At 35.6% G+C, this 20,941-nt stretch overlaps 1 pseudogene; it reads left to right on the top strand.

Moving 5' to 3' along the window:
- The first annotated feature begins 400 nt into the window (after nucleotides 1-400).
- LOC149166047 (poly [ADP-ribose] polymerase 1 pseudogene) lies at nucleotides 401-736 on the top strand (annotated as a pseudogene).
- The last annotated feature ends 20,205 nt before the right edge of the window (nucleotides 737-20,941 follow it).

Below are 20,941 nucleotides of genomic sequence, written 5' to 3'. Positions count from 1 at the left end.
TGTACAAATTAAAAAACATACCCTTACTACTCCATTAACTTTATCATGATTAGAAATATTTAAAATAATGCTTTCATAACCTTATCTCTCCAAAAGAAACACTTTATTTTCATTTTTTTAATCCTTTATTTAACCATTCCAACTTGACTTATACTTTTAATACACGCTTGGTATGCCCATTTAATTTAAAAAATCATTACTTTAAATGAACGTAAGTGCAAATTTCATTTTAAAAATAACGACTTGGCCTTTGAATTTGTGTTTTTTTTTAATCTTTGACTTTAAAGAATATGGATTGCTTCGTTCTCATTAATGAATGTAGGGCACTCTGCGTTCTACTGTGCGTATCACCGTATCCTTTGCGAGCTCCGAGCATTGAAGCCCGAAGTAGTTTGATTCGATGGAAAATCCTTCAAAACCATGGAAGATCAAATATGCCAACTCTTCAAGATTGACCTGCAAGACATGTAAAAATACCATTGAGAAAGATGTGCTGAGAATCGCCAAGATTATCGCTGCCACACAGTTCGATGGCTTCATGCCTATGTGGAATCATGCCGGCTGTATTTTGAAGCAAAAAGGTCAATTTAAAACATTAAATGATGTTGAAGGGGTTGACACACTTAGATGGGAAGATCAACAAAAAATTAGGAAGTATGTTGAAGGTTCTGCGCTGGGTGGTGGTCGAAGTACTGCAGATGATGGTTGCAATGAATATGCCATAGAGAGTGCTTAAAGCTCACGTGCAATGTGTAAAAGCTGTAATGAGAAGATAGTAAAAGGTGAGGTCCGCATCTCAAAAATGGTTGAATCATATAATCCCAAGTTCCGTGGGAAAGTGTCAGCTGGAGTCATGCCAAATGCTTCCTAGAGACTGGCTAGTGGACTAGTCCAATAGAGAAAATGCCCGGATGGGATAGCCTGACTGATGAAGATAAGGAATCGGTTAGAAGCATTGCAAAACCATACATTCAGGATACCAACCAAGATTCAAAAAATGATGTGGCTGAGTAGGTAGAAAAACCTCATCGGGAAGGGAAATCAAAAGAAGCGTAAGCCTGATGAACATGAAGCATTGCTTAATAAAAAGCCAAATAAAGCGCCCTAAAATAAGAGTTCTGTGAAATTAGATAGTAATTTGGGAGAAGGATCTTTTGCAGAAGCCAGAGAATCGGAACTAAAGCTCATGACAGCTCACTGAGGTGAGGGATGGTCATCACTGCAGTGAGGGACTGTGTCAACATAATGCTTCGCGACATTTCAGGCATACAAGTCCTCGTTCTAGATGCAAATATGGTCCGCATTACAAGTGTGGTTTTCTCGCAATCAGAATTACTTCGGAAGGAAGTATTTCTTGTAGAAACAATGATTCTCTTTCGAAATAAATAATGGCACACCTAAAAGCAGTTTGCTTTCTGCGCCCAACAATAGAGAACATTCAGCATCTAAAACGACACTTAAGTAATCCACGGTTTGGTGAATATCACCTGTATTTTTCTAACATTTTTTAGACTCACTACCTTCAAATTCTTGGAGATTCTGATGAACATGAAGTTGTGCAACAAGTTCAGGAATTCTGCGTTGATTTTGTTTCCATTGCAATGATACTTCTTCTAGTTACGCGATTGGCTCTCATTAATTTCTCCCTTCTCAATAACGCCTCACGTGTCCTTGCACCCACCTTTCAATAACTGGTAACAAATGGATGGATTCAAATAGACCATAAAAACCAAAATTTCTTTGATACCAATTGTAGAAAATTAACACACTAAGATATAAGATGGAGGTACCTTAACTACATGCAATGCATTTCACTCACAATTATCTTTCGCTGATTTGTGAATGCATTTGTTTGCTTTTCAATTTATTATATGTTTTATATGTGATCTCACACTCAATTATACCGATCTCGCTTTGTGTAGTGAGCAACCACAATTTTATAGTCTATGAAGGTCAAGGTGAAGATACCCTAGACATTCTACCAACACAAATTGGACGATTGGTGAGCCATATTATTTTCCTACATAAGAATATTGTCCTTTAATCGACTGAAATATTTGTTTTTTGCGAATCGATTTATCCTTTTCTCATGGCTTCGGGGTAGTATGATCTTGTTAATGAGTGTGTGGTTTGAGATATTCCAATAACTTTGATACAAAATAAAGGGAAATGGTATATTGAGGTTCACAATTTCAGGGTTTATTTCTCATGGTTGTTGCTGCTATAACATTAGCCAAGGGTGAACATGTATGTTTATGATTAATTTATCGCTTTGTATATGTTTTATTCATTTTCTCTTGTGGTTCATTTGTGATCTCATATGTTATATTACTTTATGCATTGAGTGACTATAGTTGCAGTGTCTAGGATGGTGCAGTGTATGTTTTCTTGCTCCACATCACATGCACACCCCCACACAACGTGCCTTGTAGAGGAGTTGGGTAAGGTCAATCAGACAAGCATATTGACCCTTCAACCATTCAACCATCGTGCTAACATACAAAATTGTTGTCTTTTGGACTTTGGGATTTTGGGCATTCAATATGTTTAGATATGCTTAGATCAGTGTTTTTAAAACCATAACAGGTAACCGGACCGGTCCACCTAATGAACCGGTTTACCGATCAGAATCGGTTTAACCGGGACTGGTTTGGTCTAAATGAACCGGTTTTAAAAAAATACATTAATAATTAATTTTTAATGAAACAAAACTATTTTTAAGATTTAAAACTATGATTCCAAGCCAATAACGACAAAATATGAAAATTTTTCTCATTTATATACCATGTAAAGGTGAATATATCAAAATGGCACCGAGTGAAATACATAGCATTCACAAAATAGCAAAATACATAAGCAATGAGGCTCTAAATGGCCTATAAAGTCCAAAAACAATGTTGCAAGCTATGAGGCCATTGGCCTACTACAAGTCTACAGTGTACACATGATCAATCATCAAGTTCATCACCACTACTAGCCAGAGGATCATCATCATGAGCTACATAGACATCATCTAGTTCAGAGTCTGAGGATGCCTCAACCTGATCTGCAACCTCAGTATCAATGCCACCAATAACATAGAAGTGGACCTAATGGAAGCACGAGTTTGTCGACTTGCACAACTAGTGCCTTCCATTGGTTCTTTGTTTTTCCTTGATGCCACTATTGATCCTGGTTCTGATGCCACCACATAATCTGCTTCATCCCCCGCTAAAGCCATGTCAATATCAAAATTAGCCTCAAACACATGATCTTCAGTCTCCTCCACCCATTCTGATGTTGGATCAATATCATCCAACACAATGGGATCTAGATCAGGTGTTTTGCTCATCATTTGGTTCCTCCTTAGTCGAAGGTTCTATTGCACAAAAACAAGATCATTTAACCGTTTTTGTTCCAAACGGTTTCTCTTCTTCGTGTGTATGCGCTCAAAACAGACCAATTGCGCTCACAACCTGAAGCACTGCAAGTTTCACTGAGGACTCTAATTGCAAACCTTTGCAATTGAGGACACTGGCCACCAAATGACACCCACCAATGTGCTGCAAAGAAAAAGACATTAATTAGTAACTCAATTTATAATTTGAATTATAAAGAACGTAAACAATTTTAACTTGAAAAGAAAAACAAATTAGAAATTGGAATTTCTTACCTGGTTGGTCCACATCTCTTGCCATCTTTGCCAAGTTTTTGCCAAAAGTACCATCTGCCATAGTGAAAACAGTAAGTTGTCTATGTATTTCCAATTGGTCTACATGGCTAGGGACCATGCGCTCCAAGCAATTAATCAATCCAGCTCTGACCTCCCCATCATGCTGATCTCCTAGCCGATTTTTATAATGATACTTTGGGTTCAAAAAATACCCAGCTGCATGTATAGGATGATGGAGTTGATTGTTCCATTTGTTATCAATGATCTTCCATATATGGCCATATTTAGCTAACATGTCCTTGTAAACTGCCCGTATCTGCTCCTTTGCCTAATCCATAGCCTCATAAATGTAGCCCATGGCCAATCTTTCCCCATCCACCATCCTTAGCACCTTAACAAGGGACTCGGTAATTTTCACAAGCTCTAGAGACCTTTTCCAAAAATGAGTGTCTAACACTTCCTTTTTGGTGTCTTTTCCATTTGGTCTACAAGCCCACCGAGAATCAGACCATTCTTGAGAGGAAAACATTTTCTGCAAGTTTTTATGTTGACCATTGAGACATTGCAACGTGAGGAATTGAGTTGCAAATCTCGTAATTGTAGGCCTAACAAGCTCGTTTCCCCCAGTGAATTTCCTCATTAGGCTCAATACCCATGAGTGGTTGTAAATGTATTTTGTAATGCACTTGGTATGCTCTACAGAGTTTTTTACCCACTCCACTTTGCCTATATCCTCAAGCATTGGGGATATGCAATGTTCAACACATGGAGTCCAAAATATGGTCTTATATTTGGTCTCAAGCATCTTTCCAGCAAGAACATAGTTTGAGGCATTATCGGTGATGACCTGCACAACATGCTGCTCCCCAACTTCCTGAATAATGTTATCCAAAAGCTCAATTAGAAGGGTTTTATCCTTCACCTTATTAGATGCATCAACTGATTTAAAAAACATGGTTCCTTGAGGGCAAGAAACAAGGAAATTAATGATAGTGCGGTTCTTTCCATCGGTCCATCCATCTGACATGATGGAACACCCTGTTTTGAGCCATGAATCTTTAAACTCAACCAAATACTCATCAATGGAAGATATCTCTTCTTGCAAAAGAGCTCCCCTCAAGTCATGTAGACTAGGGCTTTTGAAGCCTTTTCCTGCAACTATAAAAGAATCCCACATAGCTTTGTAATAAGGTGAGCGAGCAGCATTAAATGGGATATCTGAATCATACCACCATCTAGCAATGTATTGATGAGAATTTTCTTTACATTGTCTTTTCCAATGTTGATCCAAGGTGGGTTGAGAACTTGGCTAGGAGGAAGTGGGATTAGAAGAGGCAATATTGACATAAGATGAGAAATAACTTTGGATGTTTGTTCTCTTTGTTTCTTTGATGGTTGGCCAAAAGAAGGATGAACAGAGTGAAAGGGGTCATTGGTGGAAGGGATAGAAGAGGAGCCTTGAATCTCATAATCATCATACCCACTCTCTTTCATGGCTTCTAATAATTCCCTCTTCCTTGCAATGTCATCTTGGATGGCCTTCTCCCTAGCCTTACCCTCATAAAACGTTTCAAGCTTGGAAATGTATTCTGCCCTAATAGGACCTAAAAGTGCATTTGGTGCATCACATGGCTTAACTTGGCCTCTTATCCCAGCCAAGTGTTGTTTCAACTTAAGAATACCCCCACCTCCAATAGATTTATGGCATAATTTGCATATCATTTTTTCATAAATTAAATCACAATGAGCCCATGCACTATCCTTTCCTTTTGGAGTCATGTTTGCTTGAAATAATAACAATTTTCAAAGAAATATGCCATTCAAAAAAAATGCAGTTAAGCAACATGGAAAACCAAAGCTAAATGTAGGAAAACAAAGGCACATGCAAGCTACAAAATTTGATAGCATAGAGCTAAAGAGTTCATAGCATAGATGATAGAAGTGAGAAGTTTACAAATTTATAACACATAAAAAAATTAATTCATGGACAGCAATCAAATGAGGAATTTTCAAGCGAAAATTGTTACCTGGAAATGCAAACTAGCTTCCTTAGCCTCCTCTTGAAGATGGAAACTCCACTGACAGCTACACACTATCTCCAAAATAGCTCCAACTCCAACTCCAAGATGACTACTTCAACAAAAACTCAACACTCTCCAAGCTCATAAACAAACTCACAAACACTCATAAACACTCAAAATCAGATGTGTGAGACAAATGAGAGTGAGAGGGGCCTCTTAAAGGCTTGGAGAGGGTGTTTTGGGAGGGAAATCACCCTTAGTTTCCCTCCAAAACCCCTAAAACACAGTCAAAAAGTCACTTTTGGGGCTCACGGTGGGCGTGCCACCTAACTGGTTGGTTCCGTCCTAAACTGGCTAGTTAGGACCGATTTTTTGAAAAATCTGGCAAGTGACCCCTCTAACCAGGTTTTTTGGCCGGTTTCGACCGGTGGACCTGCTAATCGGCTGGTTAGACCGGTGACCGATTAGCAAGGTCGGTTTTGAATACTATGGCTTAGATTCCTTTTCCAAAAAATTTACATCTTATGAAAACATTGTTTGCATTACTCGTAGCAGAAGTATATCTATTTTATAGAATTTATATTTTTTTGAGATATAGCATAGAATATAACTGCATTCTAATATCTTATTTTTTATCTGTTGTAGATGGCTTGTTTTGATGAGCACAAACAAGTGGAATACATAAGAGATTGCCCATAGTTATAAAACAAACTCTAGGGGAGGTGCATTTTCTATTATGAATAATTATTGGTTTCGAAATATGCATACCATTATTAATTGTGTGTATATTTTAACCTTGTTCAACCCACTTGTTTTCCTTTGAGTAGAAGAGAGCACATTGTAGGAGAGATGATGTGTAAAGGGGATATTTGCAATTTTTCTTTGTTCTTGTCTTAATTTTTTGTTTTCAAAGTTTGAGCATGGCCATACTTTGAGTTGTACTTATTTTCCTTTGTTTTTTATGCTCGTTTTTTGTAGTTTGGTCTTGGTTTCATTTGTTGGGTGTGTTGTACCCGTTTTTCTTTGTTTTTCTTTCACGTTTTTTGTAGTTTGATCTTGGTTTCGTTTTTTGGGTGTGGAAATGGAAATGAAGGAAGGAGAAAAAGAAAGAAATGAAGGAAGTGGAAAAAGAAAATGGAGGTTATTGTTCATAAATGAAGGTGAGTTAACATACCTGTATGCAGTGCATTTCACTTAAATGTATCTTTTGCTAATTTGTGGCTCCACTTGTTTGTTATTCAATTTCTTATGTTTTATCTATGCTCTCATAACCAACTATAATGATCTTCTTTATGTAGTGAGCGACCAAAATTGTATAATCTACAAAGGTCAAGTGGTGAAGATACACTAGAAATTCTACAAACATGGCACAAAGAATGGGTGAGCACTACTTTTATCCTACAAAATATTGTTGTCCTTTAATACACTAAAATAATTTCTTTTTGCACAATGATTTCTCCTTTTGCAATGGTTTCAAGGTAGTATGATCTTACTCAAGTGTGTGAGATTCGAGAGTTTTTCCTAAAACATTGATATGTAATAGAAAATTTATACTTAGGTCACATCTTTAGTGCTTATTTTTCATGATTGTTGCTTTTATAATATTAGCCAACGGAGGGTAGGCTTGCGTGTGGTTAATTCAAGCATAAACTTGTTGATTTTTCCACGACACTAAAGAATTTGGTTTGAGTCTAAAATCACGAACACAAACACACTCAAATGCGACAACACTTCGACTTTGCATAATGAAATAACATTCGTCAGTGAATCAACTAGTGCACATGACAATTTTTACCTTTTAAAACCCTCTACTTGTTATGTTACAAATTGTAATACAATAGTCTTAGGGCTCCCATACTAGGGATCATGGCCATTACATACAAACTTGATATAAGGACACAACTAGGCTTGGTGTCAACTACTATGACCACCAATCTACCCTAAACAAATTACACTTGACCTACTTGTTGACAACATGCACTATATCCCTTTCACTCCGCGTACCTTAAACACGTATGGCAGGTCCCCTTACCTCCCAATCTATTGATCATTGAACTTGCATCTTCAACTGCCACTATCAATGATCACAACTGCTTTTGTGTCACTGAACGTTGGCTCATGGGTTTGCCCACTAGCATCCTTCTAGCTCCATTAAGAAGTATGCTCCTTGGGTCATTTGGATATGCCCTCTTGTCAACCATATGGCTCTTTTCATAAGCTGAGCCAGGGCTCCATTACTCTGCCTCGTAATAACCCATTGATTCCTTTCATGAACATTGTACTTGAGGTCTTCTAGACTATCCACTTGTCCACCTCTTAGATGCTTCAGTTTCCCTTTCATCCTTCAAAGCTCAACCCTCAGGGCTTCCAAAATTATGCATACACAATCAACACCATGACTAATCTAGGGCTTCTGAGGCTACAATTTGTGTACTTAAATTGTCCAAATCTAGGGCTATTGAAAACAAGCCACCAACAATGATAAGATGCATTCTAAATGGATTCCAAAATTACCCATACATAGTCAACACCATGACTAATATAGGGCTTCCAAGGCTGCCCTTTCTTTTGTAATTTGTCTCCTTAAATTGTCAAAATCTTGGGCTATTCCAAACAACCCACCAATAGTGATAAGATGCATTCTATATCCATGTTCTTAGGTCTAATTACAATTGTTGTTCAAACCTTTGAACATGCCTTACCTTTTCCTTTACTACATCACCCTTATCGTTCTCTTTTTGTCTCAAACTTCTACCCACAACAAAGAGTCATCAACCTCCCTTTCTAGGGTCTCAACTCTCTTCATTCATCAAAGATCTAGGTTATTCTTTCACTGAGTTTGGATAGACCATAGGATGGATCTCTGCACAAGATGAAGCCCTAACTAGTGCATATCAAAATTGTTGTCCAAAACCTCATGGACAACCCTCCAACCTTAGCAATCTATCTCCTTGAAGACGCTACCACTTAGCCTCCAAGCAACCATAGTTATGGTCATTTTCTTGATTGATATCTTAGGCCTTGCCACATATCTCTGCATCCCCAAATCTATGGTTACCTCAGACCTGTAGTAACCCTCTTCCATCATTATACTTGTTTCATTGGTCCTTTAAGGCATGGATTGTTACTCCAACTTTCCTCCAATCCTCACGTCATACCAAAACAACCTTATTTTAGGTATTTTGGCCCTCTAATAAGGTACAAGAGTCTGTGGCTAGATCACATAAGTACCACTGCGATTAGCATGAACTTTCGTCCCTTTCCACAAGTATCTTCCACTACTTGGATGCACAGATTTACCCATTAAAACCCTCACCAAACTCAACCAACATCCTCCTTGAACCTGAACCAAAGCATGAGAAAAAAAGACAAACATGAAACCCTTCTTCTTGCTCTTTACGTAGCTTAACTTATTGAGTTATGTGGCCTCCTTGGATATGTCCTCACTTGAGAACAATTCCACTTGTTGGATAATAAAATGAGTTTCACAACTTCCCTCCTTATATTTTTCTCATGAGGGTAGACTTTGCCCTCAAAGGGTGCCTTTCCAAGCCTAGGCCGACTTGAAGTTTCTAGACAAATCCAAACTAACTTAAGGAAAATTAATCTCTTCATTTGATCAAGACCCTTCATCATAGCCTTAGGTCACCCTTGCTCCTCTATGGGTTTTCCACTTGCAACAATGAATAAATAATAATTCCTTTTCTTGATTTCACACCCACACCTTGGGTATAATGTCCTAAGACAAACCCCAATTGTTGCTTTTCAATTTATTATATGTTTTATATGTGGTCTCACACTCAATTATATCGATCTCGCTTTGTGTTGTGAGCAACCACAATTTTATAGTCTATGAAGGTCAACATGAAGGTACCCTAGACATTCTACCAACACAAATTGGACGATTGGTGAGCCATATTATTTTCCTACATAAGAATATTGTCCTTTAATCAACTGAAATATTTTTTTTTTGCAAATTGATTTATCCTTTTGTCATGGCCTCATAGTAGTATGATCTTGTTAATGAGTGTGTGGTTTGAGATTTTTCAATAACTTTGATATAGAATAAAGGGAAACGTTATATTGAGGTTCACAATTTCAAGGCTTATTGCTCATGGTTGTTGCCTCTATAACCTTAGCCAAGGGAAAACAGGTATGTGTATGATTAATTTATCACTCTATATATTTGTTATTCATTTTCTCTCATAGTTTATTTGTGATCTAATTTCTTGAAAGGTTCAAATAAAGGTCTCAAGCTCTATCATGGTACATCAAAATAATTCATCATATACTTGTACTAATAAAATTTGAAATGTTATAGTGCTCCCTTCGTAGAATTTATTTCTCTAATATGCATGGATGTAAGTGTTATCTAAATCATCACAATGACACATCCTTTATGATCACCAATTCAAGGACATACATAGGGGACATCGTCATCCCCCAAAACCCATATGTAGAATGCTCTTGTTATCCCTTCCTTAAATTTCCTTTAATTTTTCTTGGGTTGGAATAAATGGTATCCCAATCTGAAGACATATTTTACAATGAAAAGCTGAAGGAAATGTAATGGAGACACCATCACCCGCAAAGAAAATATTTTCTTTTAGTATTCATGGATAAGCATTGTGGATAATTGTTAGGTCCCTATACTACTAGTGTAACCCCTTATTGTTATTAGTACAATCCCCTTATTATATTTCTGTGCCCATGTAGTCCCCATATTTTTATTATTGGTGCCCCAGAGAAGCCCACTATTGTTATTATTGTGCCCTTACAATATTATTGTTATGTCGACTCTGATTATATTATGACCCTTTAGACTCCTATATATAGAAAGGAGGTCTTTTCATTTGTATCATCCAAGAATTATTCATTTGTGTAATGTAAAGGAGGTTGCCCCCTCGAAGAGGCTGATTTCTAAGGCATTCATCTATCTTTTCTATCTTTTTGTGAGCTGGTTTCATAACATTTGGTATCAAAGCTTTGGATTCTAGGGTTTTTCTTCTCCTAATAGGTCATCGTGGCATTTTCTCTATAACGTTTTTGCTACAAAGATCCAGAAGCTAAAATAAAAACCCATTTGGTAAGAGATCGGTCGGAATGTTGGGTCCAAATTTTAGATCTTGTCGCACTATATTTTTAGTGATATGATATGAGGAAGTTAGCGTTTTTGCAAGCTCCAAAATTTCATCCCAAACAAGTCATTGTGGAATTTTCGCTATAATATCTTTTCTACAAAGGTTCAGACTCTGGAATTAAAACCCATTAGAGGCGAACTCTTAATGAAGCTCTTTCCCGAATCGTAGATCTTTTCTCACTACATTTTCAGAGATATAATCTGAGGAAGTTAGGGTTTTTGCAGACTCCTGAATTACATTTTAAACAGGTGACTTTGGGAAAATCTTCATAACTTTCTCTCTAAGAAACAAATTGAAATTTCGTCAGAATTTATAGAAAGAGGACAGACTTTATTTTTCTGTGTATATGTTTCAGATCCTAAGGTAGAAATAGTGAGACGTGGCATGTCGTACAAGTTTTCTCTACTGAAACATTATATAATCAGGTCATCGTAGGAGATTGCGAATAACTCTTTCTTGGAGATTCAAATTCTAATCAGACTTGTGGGGTTAGAAAGAGGACTTATAGGGATACTATAGGACGTAATTTTAGAACTTGGAGATCTGAAATTATCGAGTTACAATCATTTCAAGATCAAGCTCCTAAAATCAAGAAAAGGCGATATGAGGAAGTTTGATAGCAAGGATCCAGTAAATTGGATACTACAGATGGAACAATATTTTGATCTACATGAGGTTCAACTATTACAAAAGGTACATATTTCATCTTTATATTTAGAACCAAATCATTTTTTATGGTATAAAGGTCTTTATTCTCTTAAAACACTTGTCAGTTGGTCAATTTTCACAAATGAAATGATAGCACATTATGAGGATACAAAGAGTAACACCGTCTTTAGCCAATTGATAAATCTCGAACAAAAGGGTTCAATGGCAGAGCACCTTGAGGACTTTAAAAAATTGAATATAAGGGTAGATGATATTCCAGAGATGCAAAGGATTGATGTCTTCATAGGGACTTTAAAGGATAACATTGAACATGAGTTTTGTCTTTGGGAACCTAATTCGTTGGAGAAGGCATTCATGTTGGCAAGAAAAATTGAAAGCGAAATTATGGGAACAAGGAATCCCACCACGTACGACTATAATTACGGAAGTGTTTTTTCTCCTAGCTTTCCACAACCAACAAGGTTTACCCAACAAAAATTGGAAGAAAAAATAGAAAAAAGGGCTTTGTTACAATTGTGATAGCAAATACACTAAAGGTCATAAGTGTCTCAAGAAGAAATTATTTTACATAGATTTTGAAGAGGAGGAAGAAAAGGATCAAGAAACATCAAAAGAAAAGGATATACACTAGGAACCAACCCTAGAGAAGGAAGAAATGAATCCGGCCATATCTTGTAAAGCATTGGCAAGAATTACCACTCCTCAAACTCACAATATAGAAGGACATATCAAGAAGAAAAAGGTTCAAGAAGTGAAAGATCACATCGAGAAAGAAGAAATGAATCTGACCATATCTTGTAATGCATTGGATGGAATTAATACTCCTCAAACTATCAACATAGAAGGACATATCAAGAATAAAAATGTTCAAGAAGTGAAAGATCACATCGAACATCAAGAAATGAATCCAACCATATCTTGTAATGCATTGGAAGAGATTACGACTCCTCAAACTCTCAATGTAGAAGGACATATCAAGAATAAAAAGATTCAAGCAGTGAAATATCACATCGAACATCAACAACAAGTTCTCCAACTTTTGAAGGATAACGCCACTTTGGTGTAGAATCGAATGAAACAACGGGCAAATCAACATCGCAATAAAAGAAGTTTTGATGTAGGTGATTGGGTATTTTTACGGCTACATCTCGAGCAAGTTATTTATGAGAAGGAAATGTTGGCAATACTACATGCACTTAGAAAATGGCGACCTTACCTAATGGGAAGACACTTCAAGGTAAAATGGATCATGATAGTCTTAAATACTTTTGGAACAAAGATTATCTTTAAAAGAACAAAAAAAATGGGTCACAAATATGTTGGGTTATGACTTTGAAATCATCTACAAAAAAGGGAAGCAAAATATTGTTGCAGATGCACTTTCAAGAAAGGATGAGGATGTGGAAGCATTTTTTGTGCTATTTCTATTATCCAATGAGATTGGATAAATGAATTAAGGGATGAATGGAAGAAGGACGAAGAAGTGTGGCCACTCATTCAAAAGTTGCATAAGATCCCAGTTCAATCAATATTGCCAGAACTTGATGAGGAAGGAAAAATCATATGCGAGCCTGGAGCAGTCACAAAAACAAGAACCCGACAGCTACGAAATTTATCAATTTCAGAGTATCTCATCAAGTGGAAGAACTTACCTGCTGAATATTCCACATGGGAGGACAAGAATTTTTTACAAAAGCATCAAGAACTACTCAAGCGTTGAGAACAACACTTTTTGAAGGAGAGGGGCATGTTAGGTCCCTATACTACTACTGTAACGCCTTATTATTATTAGTACAACCCCCTTATTATATTGTTGTGCCCATGTAGTCCCCATATTGTTATTATTGTGCCCCATAGAAGCCCACTATTGTTATTATTGTGCCCTTACAATATTATTGTTATGTCAACTCTGATTATACTATGTCCCTTTAAGCTCCTATATATAGAAAGGAGTTCTTTTTATTTGTATCGTTCAAGAATTGTTCATTTGTGTAATTTAAAGGAGGTTGCCCCCTCGAAGAGACTGATTTCTAAGGCATTCATCTATATTTTCTATCTTTTTGTGAGTTGTTTTCGGAACAATAATCCCTCTACTAAACATTCTTTGTAGTTGTAGTGATTAAAGAAAGTGTTGTGATTTTTGCGCTTGTTAACCTAACACCCTTGAGTTTCCATTGCGACTGCATCTGTAGACATCCAGCTCCTAGAAGATATTTTCTTGAATTCTAACTAATTTCAAGGTCAAAGAGAGTGACAGTTCATAGGGAGGTTCAAATTTTTCATAAAAATCATAACAAAACTTTCATTAGGGCCAATGTCAAGCACCATAAGTTGGTCACACCACGAAGCACCAACACTGATTCAGGAGAATTACTTGTCACTCCTGGGAAATGTGGAGAATCAAGACATAAAAGATATATGTGTACACAATGTTTTACCCCTAGAAAGCCTAAGTATAGTTAGAAGGATGTACACCAACAACCAAGGTCATGGATTCATAGGCTCCCAATCAAGAGTGCTCACCAAAAATCAGCTTTGAGTAATGAACTAGTGCGAAAAGGCAATGTGAGGCATTACATTAGATCAATGGTAGATCAATTGACTCAGACTTAGGCATTACCCTAAAAAGACATAGGCAAGTCTGAAACCTATAAAAGGCGGTAGAGGGAATGTTTCTGAGCACTACAATAAGAAAAAACTAATAATTAGAGTTCAGACACTGAGAAAGGTAGAGGCACCTAAACCTAAGGTGTGTGGCCCTAATATCATGCCAGACCAAGGAATGACTCATGAATGTTCATTTTCATTAATAGTAACATCATTATATAATATAATGAGGTGTGACCTTTGGGATTGATATTCAAATATATTGTCCTATTCTAGCTCTTTGATTTTCTTTAATTACATATTTACAAATTTCTCAACCAATCTCTCAACATTAGGTGTTCAACACCTATAATCTATGGAAAAAGAAATGGATTTTTTTGGTATTGTTAAGACCCTTTTAGGTTGCACATGTGGAAGGCCTTGTAATTTCAAGTATATAATCACTTTCATTATGTATGTGTGTGTGTGTGTGAGAGAGAGAGAGAGAGAGAGGTCATAAATTTTAAAAGTAGTCGTGCATTAGAAAATTATATCCTCTACAGTTCTATAAGTTTTTGTAGCAAGATTTCATCATTTGCATACTCAAAGATTCCACTAACATACATGTATTATATTTTGCATGAAAAATAACATATCAATGATAAGAAATTCAAATTTGACATATTTAGATACACTTTCTTTAAATAAAAATTATATATTCATAAAGATAATTAATTCATGTACATTTATTTTTTTATACCATTTTCAAATCCATTGTATATTTTCTCCAATCATTCTAAATAATTTATATTAACACTACAAAAAAATCGTATCATAATAATAAAAATAATAATAATAATAATATACTCATACTTAAATTTTAAAAAAAAATAATATAAATTAAATATAAATCAGCACTAAAAATATTTTTAAATTCCATTTAACAATTTTAACAAAGAATCTTTTATATAACAACTTCATCACCTTTTTGAAGTTCAAAAATATAATTAATTTCTTTACTATAAAATACTTATAATAAATAAAATAAATAAGTTCAAAAATATAATTAAGATTTTAACTATAAAATACTTTTAATAAATAAATTTGGTAAGTGATGATATTAACCCACCCACTAACATGTATAACTTAAGAGAAAGATATAATGAAAATTTCATTTAAAAATGAACACACCCATAAATATAAAATTGTTAGGTCCCTATAATACTGGCGATTCCCCGTTACTATTATTATTGTAGCCCTTATTATTATTGGTGTGCCCCTATTGTCCCCATATTTTTATTATTGTGTCTCATAGAAGACCACTATTGTTATTTTTGTGCCCTTATATTATTATTGTTATGTCGGCTTTGATTATATTGTCACCCCTTAGACTCCTATATATAGAAAGGAGGTCTTGTCATTTGTATCATCCAAGAATTGTTCATTCGTGTAATGTAAAGGAGGTTTCCTCTCGAAGAGGCTGATTTCTAAGGCGTTGATATTTCTTTTCTATCTTTTTTTGAGTTGGTTTTATAACATTTGGTATCAGAGCTTTGGATTTTAGGGTTTCGATGCTCCAAATAGGTCATCATGGCATTGTCACTATAACGCTTTGTCTACTATGTTTCAAAAGCTAAAAATAAAACCCATTTGAACCGACGTCATTCTGAACCTCAGATCCGAATTTCATATCTTGTCTCGCTATATTTTCGAAGATAGGATCTGAGGAAGTTAGGGTTTTTGCAGACTCTCGAATTACATTCCAAACAGGTGACCTTGGAAAAATCGTCCTAAATTACTCTCTCAGTATCAGATTGAAAATTCGTAAGAAGTTACAAAAAGAGGACGGACCGTAGTTTTCTGTGTATCTTTTTCAGATCTGAAGGTAGAAACAGTGACACATGGAACGTCATACAATTTCTCTCTACTGAAAAATTATATAATCAGGTCATCTTAGGAGATTGGGCATAACGTTTTCTTGGAGAATCTAATTTTGATTAGACTGGTGGCATTGGAAAGAGGACTCAAAGGGCTACCACAAAAAGTAATTTCAGACCTTAGATATCCGTAGTTACAACAAGATCACAATACAACTGATACATTTAGCTCGAAAAATGTTTCATTATGGTACAAATATTGTTTATACCTATGTCAGAATTCCCAACTCAAACAAAAGATTCTTATGGAATTGCACTCCACTCCCTTAGGAGGGCACTCGAGATTTTTAAAACTTACCACAGGGTTAAGAAGGATTTTTTCTGGGATGGCCTTAAATCTGATATTCAAAGCTTGTGGCAGAATTTTTTGTTTGCCAACAAAATAAAGTTGAAACAATTAAGACCCGAGGTTTATTACAACCTTTATCCATTTCAAGTCAACATTGCAAGGAGGTTTCAATGAATTTTATTACATTTTTACCCAAGTCTGAAGGAAAGAGTGTCATCATGGTGGTAGTTGACATACTTACCAAGTATGCACACTTTTGTGCATTATCTCATCCATTTAAAGGTAGTACAGTTTCTACTGCATTTATGAAAACAATTCAAAAGATCCCATTTTCGCTAGAAATTTTTGGTCAGAATTATTTTCTTGTCTTGATACTCAATTAGCTCATAGTTCATCCTATCATCCTCAATCTAATGGGCAAACTAAGATAGTAAACAAATGTTTGGAAGGATATCTCCATTGCTTTGTATCTGATAAACAAACACAATGGGTCAAATGGTTGCCTTTGGTTCAATGGTGGTATAACACTTCCTTCCATAATATAGCAAAAATGACCCCACTTATGGCACTTTATGGATATCACCCACCATCCATCACATCATATTTAAGAGAAAATTCTAAGGTTCAAGTAGTGGAGGATCACATCGAGCATCAACAACAAGTTCTCCAACTCTTAAAGGATAACCTAACTTTGGCACATAATAGAATGAAACAACAAGAATATCACAATCGCAGTGAAGGAATTTTTGATGTACGTGACTCAGTATTTCTACGACTACAACCATATAAATAGATGTCCCTAAAACAAGCTAAGAAGGATAGTAAATTATCACCAAAGTATCATGGTCTATACAAGGGGTTGCAAAAGATTGGTACTATGGCATACAAATTGGAGCTTCCTGCAGCTTCCCAAGTACACCCAGTTTTACATGTTTCATGCTTAAAGAAGGTTATTGGTGACAAGCTCCCAATTCAAACAATATTTCCAGAACTTGACGAGGAAGGAAAAATCATTTGGAACCTGAAGCAGTGACAGAAACAAGAACCTGACAGCTTTGACATCGATCAATTTTGGAGTATCTTGTCAAGTGGAAGAACTTACACGCTAAATATTCCACCTGGGAGGATGTGAATTTTATACAGAAGCATCCAAAACTACTCAAGCATTGAGGACAACACTTTTTTGAAGGAGAGGGGCATGTTAGGTCCCTATAGTACTGGTGGCCTGGGTGCAGGCGATATGGACAAACGAATGAGACCTGATATAATTTCTTCTAATGCAGACTAGATTTCTCCTTCTCCTTCTGTTGGGGTATCAGTCATCTATTGCTAGACTGACTGTTATAACTATTCCCTCTTTCATATAACCATTCTTCCCTTTATAATCACCCCAACCTTTATTATCGGTGCCTTTTATTACACAAAGCCCCTTATCCTCTACCAGGACCATAATTCTCTGCAATTACAGTAATACACTATTGTTGCTTTCAAATGATGAAAATGTGTTTTTAAGCGCAAAATACACAGGCGGAGGCTTTCGTTCCAAAGGAACAGAAATACACTATCGACGCTTTAATTTAAAACCACTGAAGTGCTAATTCCGAAGAATTAAATTATCATGCTAATACACTATCGGCAATACATTCCGCCCTTCCAGAGTTCCTTTCTCTGATGCGATAACACGTAGTGTTATCGGAGATCGCAGTCGGTGACTACAATGCTCCCAATGCTAGACTCCTCCCACTCCAATATGGCAATGCGATAACAATCGCCTCTTGGCAAGCGTTGTCAGCGACTTCAATACATCAATGCTAGGTTCCCTCCGCTCCAGGCTTGCGATACGATAAAGATCGCGGACCCGACAACCTTTCCACTCTTCTCTATAGTGTTTCGGGTCCGGACAGTCGGAGTTTCGGACTTCAGTGGTTCCAACGGTTCAGTTTTGTTCTTCTCCCACTCAGCGATGCGACAAAGCTTTCAGACCCGACGAGGGTATAGTCCTTGTTCAATAAAATTTGAAGTTCGGAACTCTGTTCCGACTAAGTAATTTCACAATTTCTCTCTATAAAATAGAGTTTTACCCGTGGACTCTATATAGCAAATAAAGAAGCCAGAACCGTGAATATGAAGGAAAGACAAGTTAAGGGCTTCAACTGCCACATTAAATCAAAGCCAAATCATTGATATAAAACTCATAAGAAAAGAACCGAACCAATACATGTATACAATTATCAGTTTAACAGAGGACCATCCATTCAAATTCACAGAAAGAGTTTTTGTCAATGATAATGCTTCTAGGCACGACTTACTCAGAGCATCCCGTTATTTTCTTTTTATAAATAATAGATAAGCCCTCTCGGTCCTTATCTTTTACAAAAGAATGCCTTTTACATAGAGTGATTTAAAACAATCATGCATAAAACTTATTATCGCTTATCCATAAGCGATTATTACAAAATGATTTTATTCTTAATTCTATCCCTATCTTAAACTAGAAAAGCATGGAAACTACTAGCTAAAGGAACCCACTCCTTTGCCTGTAGATTTTTTTGGATTTTTGGAATAAGTTTGAAGATTTTCCCTCCAAGTCACATGCTCCTGCATCAAGTACTAGTCATTCCCCCATTACTATTGTCATTGTAGCCCTTATTATTATTGTTGTGCCCCTATTGTCCCCATATTATTATTATTGTGCCCCATATAAGCCCACTATTGTTGTTGTTGTTCCCTTATATTATTATTGTTATGTCAGCTTTGATTATATTGTGACCCCTTAGACTCCTATATATAGAAAAGAGGTTTTGTCATTGGTATCATCAAAGAATTTTTCATTTGTGTAATGTAAAGGAGTTTGCCCCCTCAAAGAGGTTGATTTTTAAGAAATTGATCTTTATTTTCTATCCTTTTGTGAATTGGTTTCATAACAAAAACCCACTATGATAAGCCAAATACCAAATAGAATAATTGATCATGCATGTCGACATTGGAGAAACACAGATCCTTTGTACACATATTGTAGCCAAACACGTCTAAGAAGAAATATTTATTTTATGGTAAATCCTTGTATTATTAAAAGAAATTAATATTATGAAAGAATTTTGATTTGTAAGTATTCAAAACATTTATATCCCCTTTACGTCAATTCTGATTGGTTAGTATTCAAAGATTTTATATCATTTTTACGTTATTTCTAATATATATATATATATAGGCAATAATCATATCAAAATTCATTTATAGCTTTTAAAAGCAAGTGTGATCCATCTTATCCTCAGAATGAACCATACTTTCTAATTCAAAATGCAACAAATAAATTTTAATGTGATTATCACCAAACACATATCTTAAAAACTTAATATAAATCACATAAACTTTAATTAATAATCATATATACTCTTTAATATAAATAACATCCTCGTAATAAATGTTCCACTTAATACTTAAAAACTTAATATAAATCACATAAACTTTAATTCAATAATCATATATACTCTTTAATATAAATAACATCCTCGTGATAAATGTTCCACTTAATACAACATCACATTTTATAATGAAGAAATCTCATGGAAGACTCAAAACCCATTTGATTAGATTACTTGATAAAATGCGATATTCAACGTGGAAACCATGAAGACACGCCGAAAGCACCAATTTGTTACAAAATAATAAATGGGATAGTTATAATAAACAAAGGGTTTCTATAATGTTTATTATTTTAAATAATGTCCTTATCATTTACACAGCCTTATCTTTTTTTAAAGAATTTCTATTACGTATGTCCTTTTCATTCTATTACCTGTTTTCAAATAGGATTTTTTTAATGTTCTTATCAAGTATTACAACATGTATAAGTTATATTCTCCATCAAAGTGACGAAACCACGCATCTACCATGGATGGATTATTTTATTTCACCGCCCACAAACCACGCATCTACCATGGATGGATTATTTTATTTCACCGCCCACATGGCATTATTGTTGACAGGTACTTAATTAACCTATATTCTCCAACAAATAATAGATACGAGTAAGGGAAGGAGGCATTTATCATGAATGGATATTATGAACCAAAAACCTTGAAGCAAACTGCTCATTAATCCCCTTCCGCCATGAAAGCACTTCAATAATTTTGGAAGCTATGAAATGATTTTTCATTCAAAAGAGTCTCGAGTATCATCTACCAAGTCAATTTCCATACCGTAGCCCTTCATTTGGACCTAACATTTGAGTTATAAACATATGGAGTACTAACGATGCTTTTGAAGAAAAAGTCGCAGATGTAATAGATCATGGAAAATGCCAAAGGTTTGACTAGATAACTTTGAATGGCAGGCCGAAAAATGTAAGTTGCACAAAGGATGAGTAAGGCTTTTGGGAATAATAAAAGATATTAGATTGGATAGATCGTGGAAAATGCCAAAGGTTTGACTAGATAACTTTGAATGGCAGGCTGAAAAATGAAAGTTGTGTTTTACTTCGTGAAGAATAGGTACAGGCACAAAGGATGGGCAAGGCTTTTGGGAATAATAAAAGATATTAGATTTGATAGATCTGTGAAAATGCTAATTAATGATGGATATTTAGGAATAGAGTTTGTATTCTACTTCTTGTGGATCCGGCATCCATTTAAGTAAAGTCGTTT

Source organism: Pinus tabuliformis, chromosome 5_1 (genome assembly GCF_031772625.1).
Source record: "Pinus tabuliformis cultivar Carrire ecotype Pingquan chromosome 5_1, CPIR1, whole genome shotgun sequence".
NCBI lineage: Eukaryota > Viridiplantae > Streptophyta > Pinopsida > Pinales > Pinaceae > Pinus > Pinus tabuliformis.
Note: the sequence above shows the minus strand (reverse complement) of the source record. Positions and strands in the feature narration are given on the sequence as shown.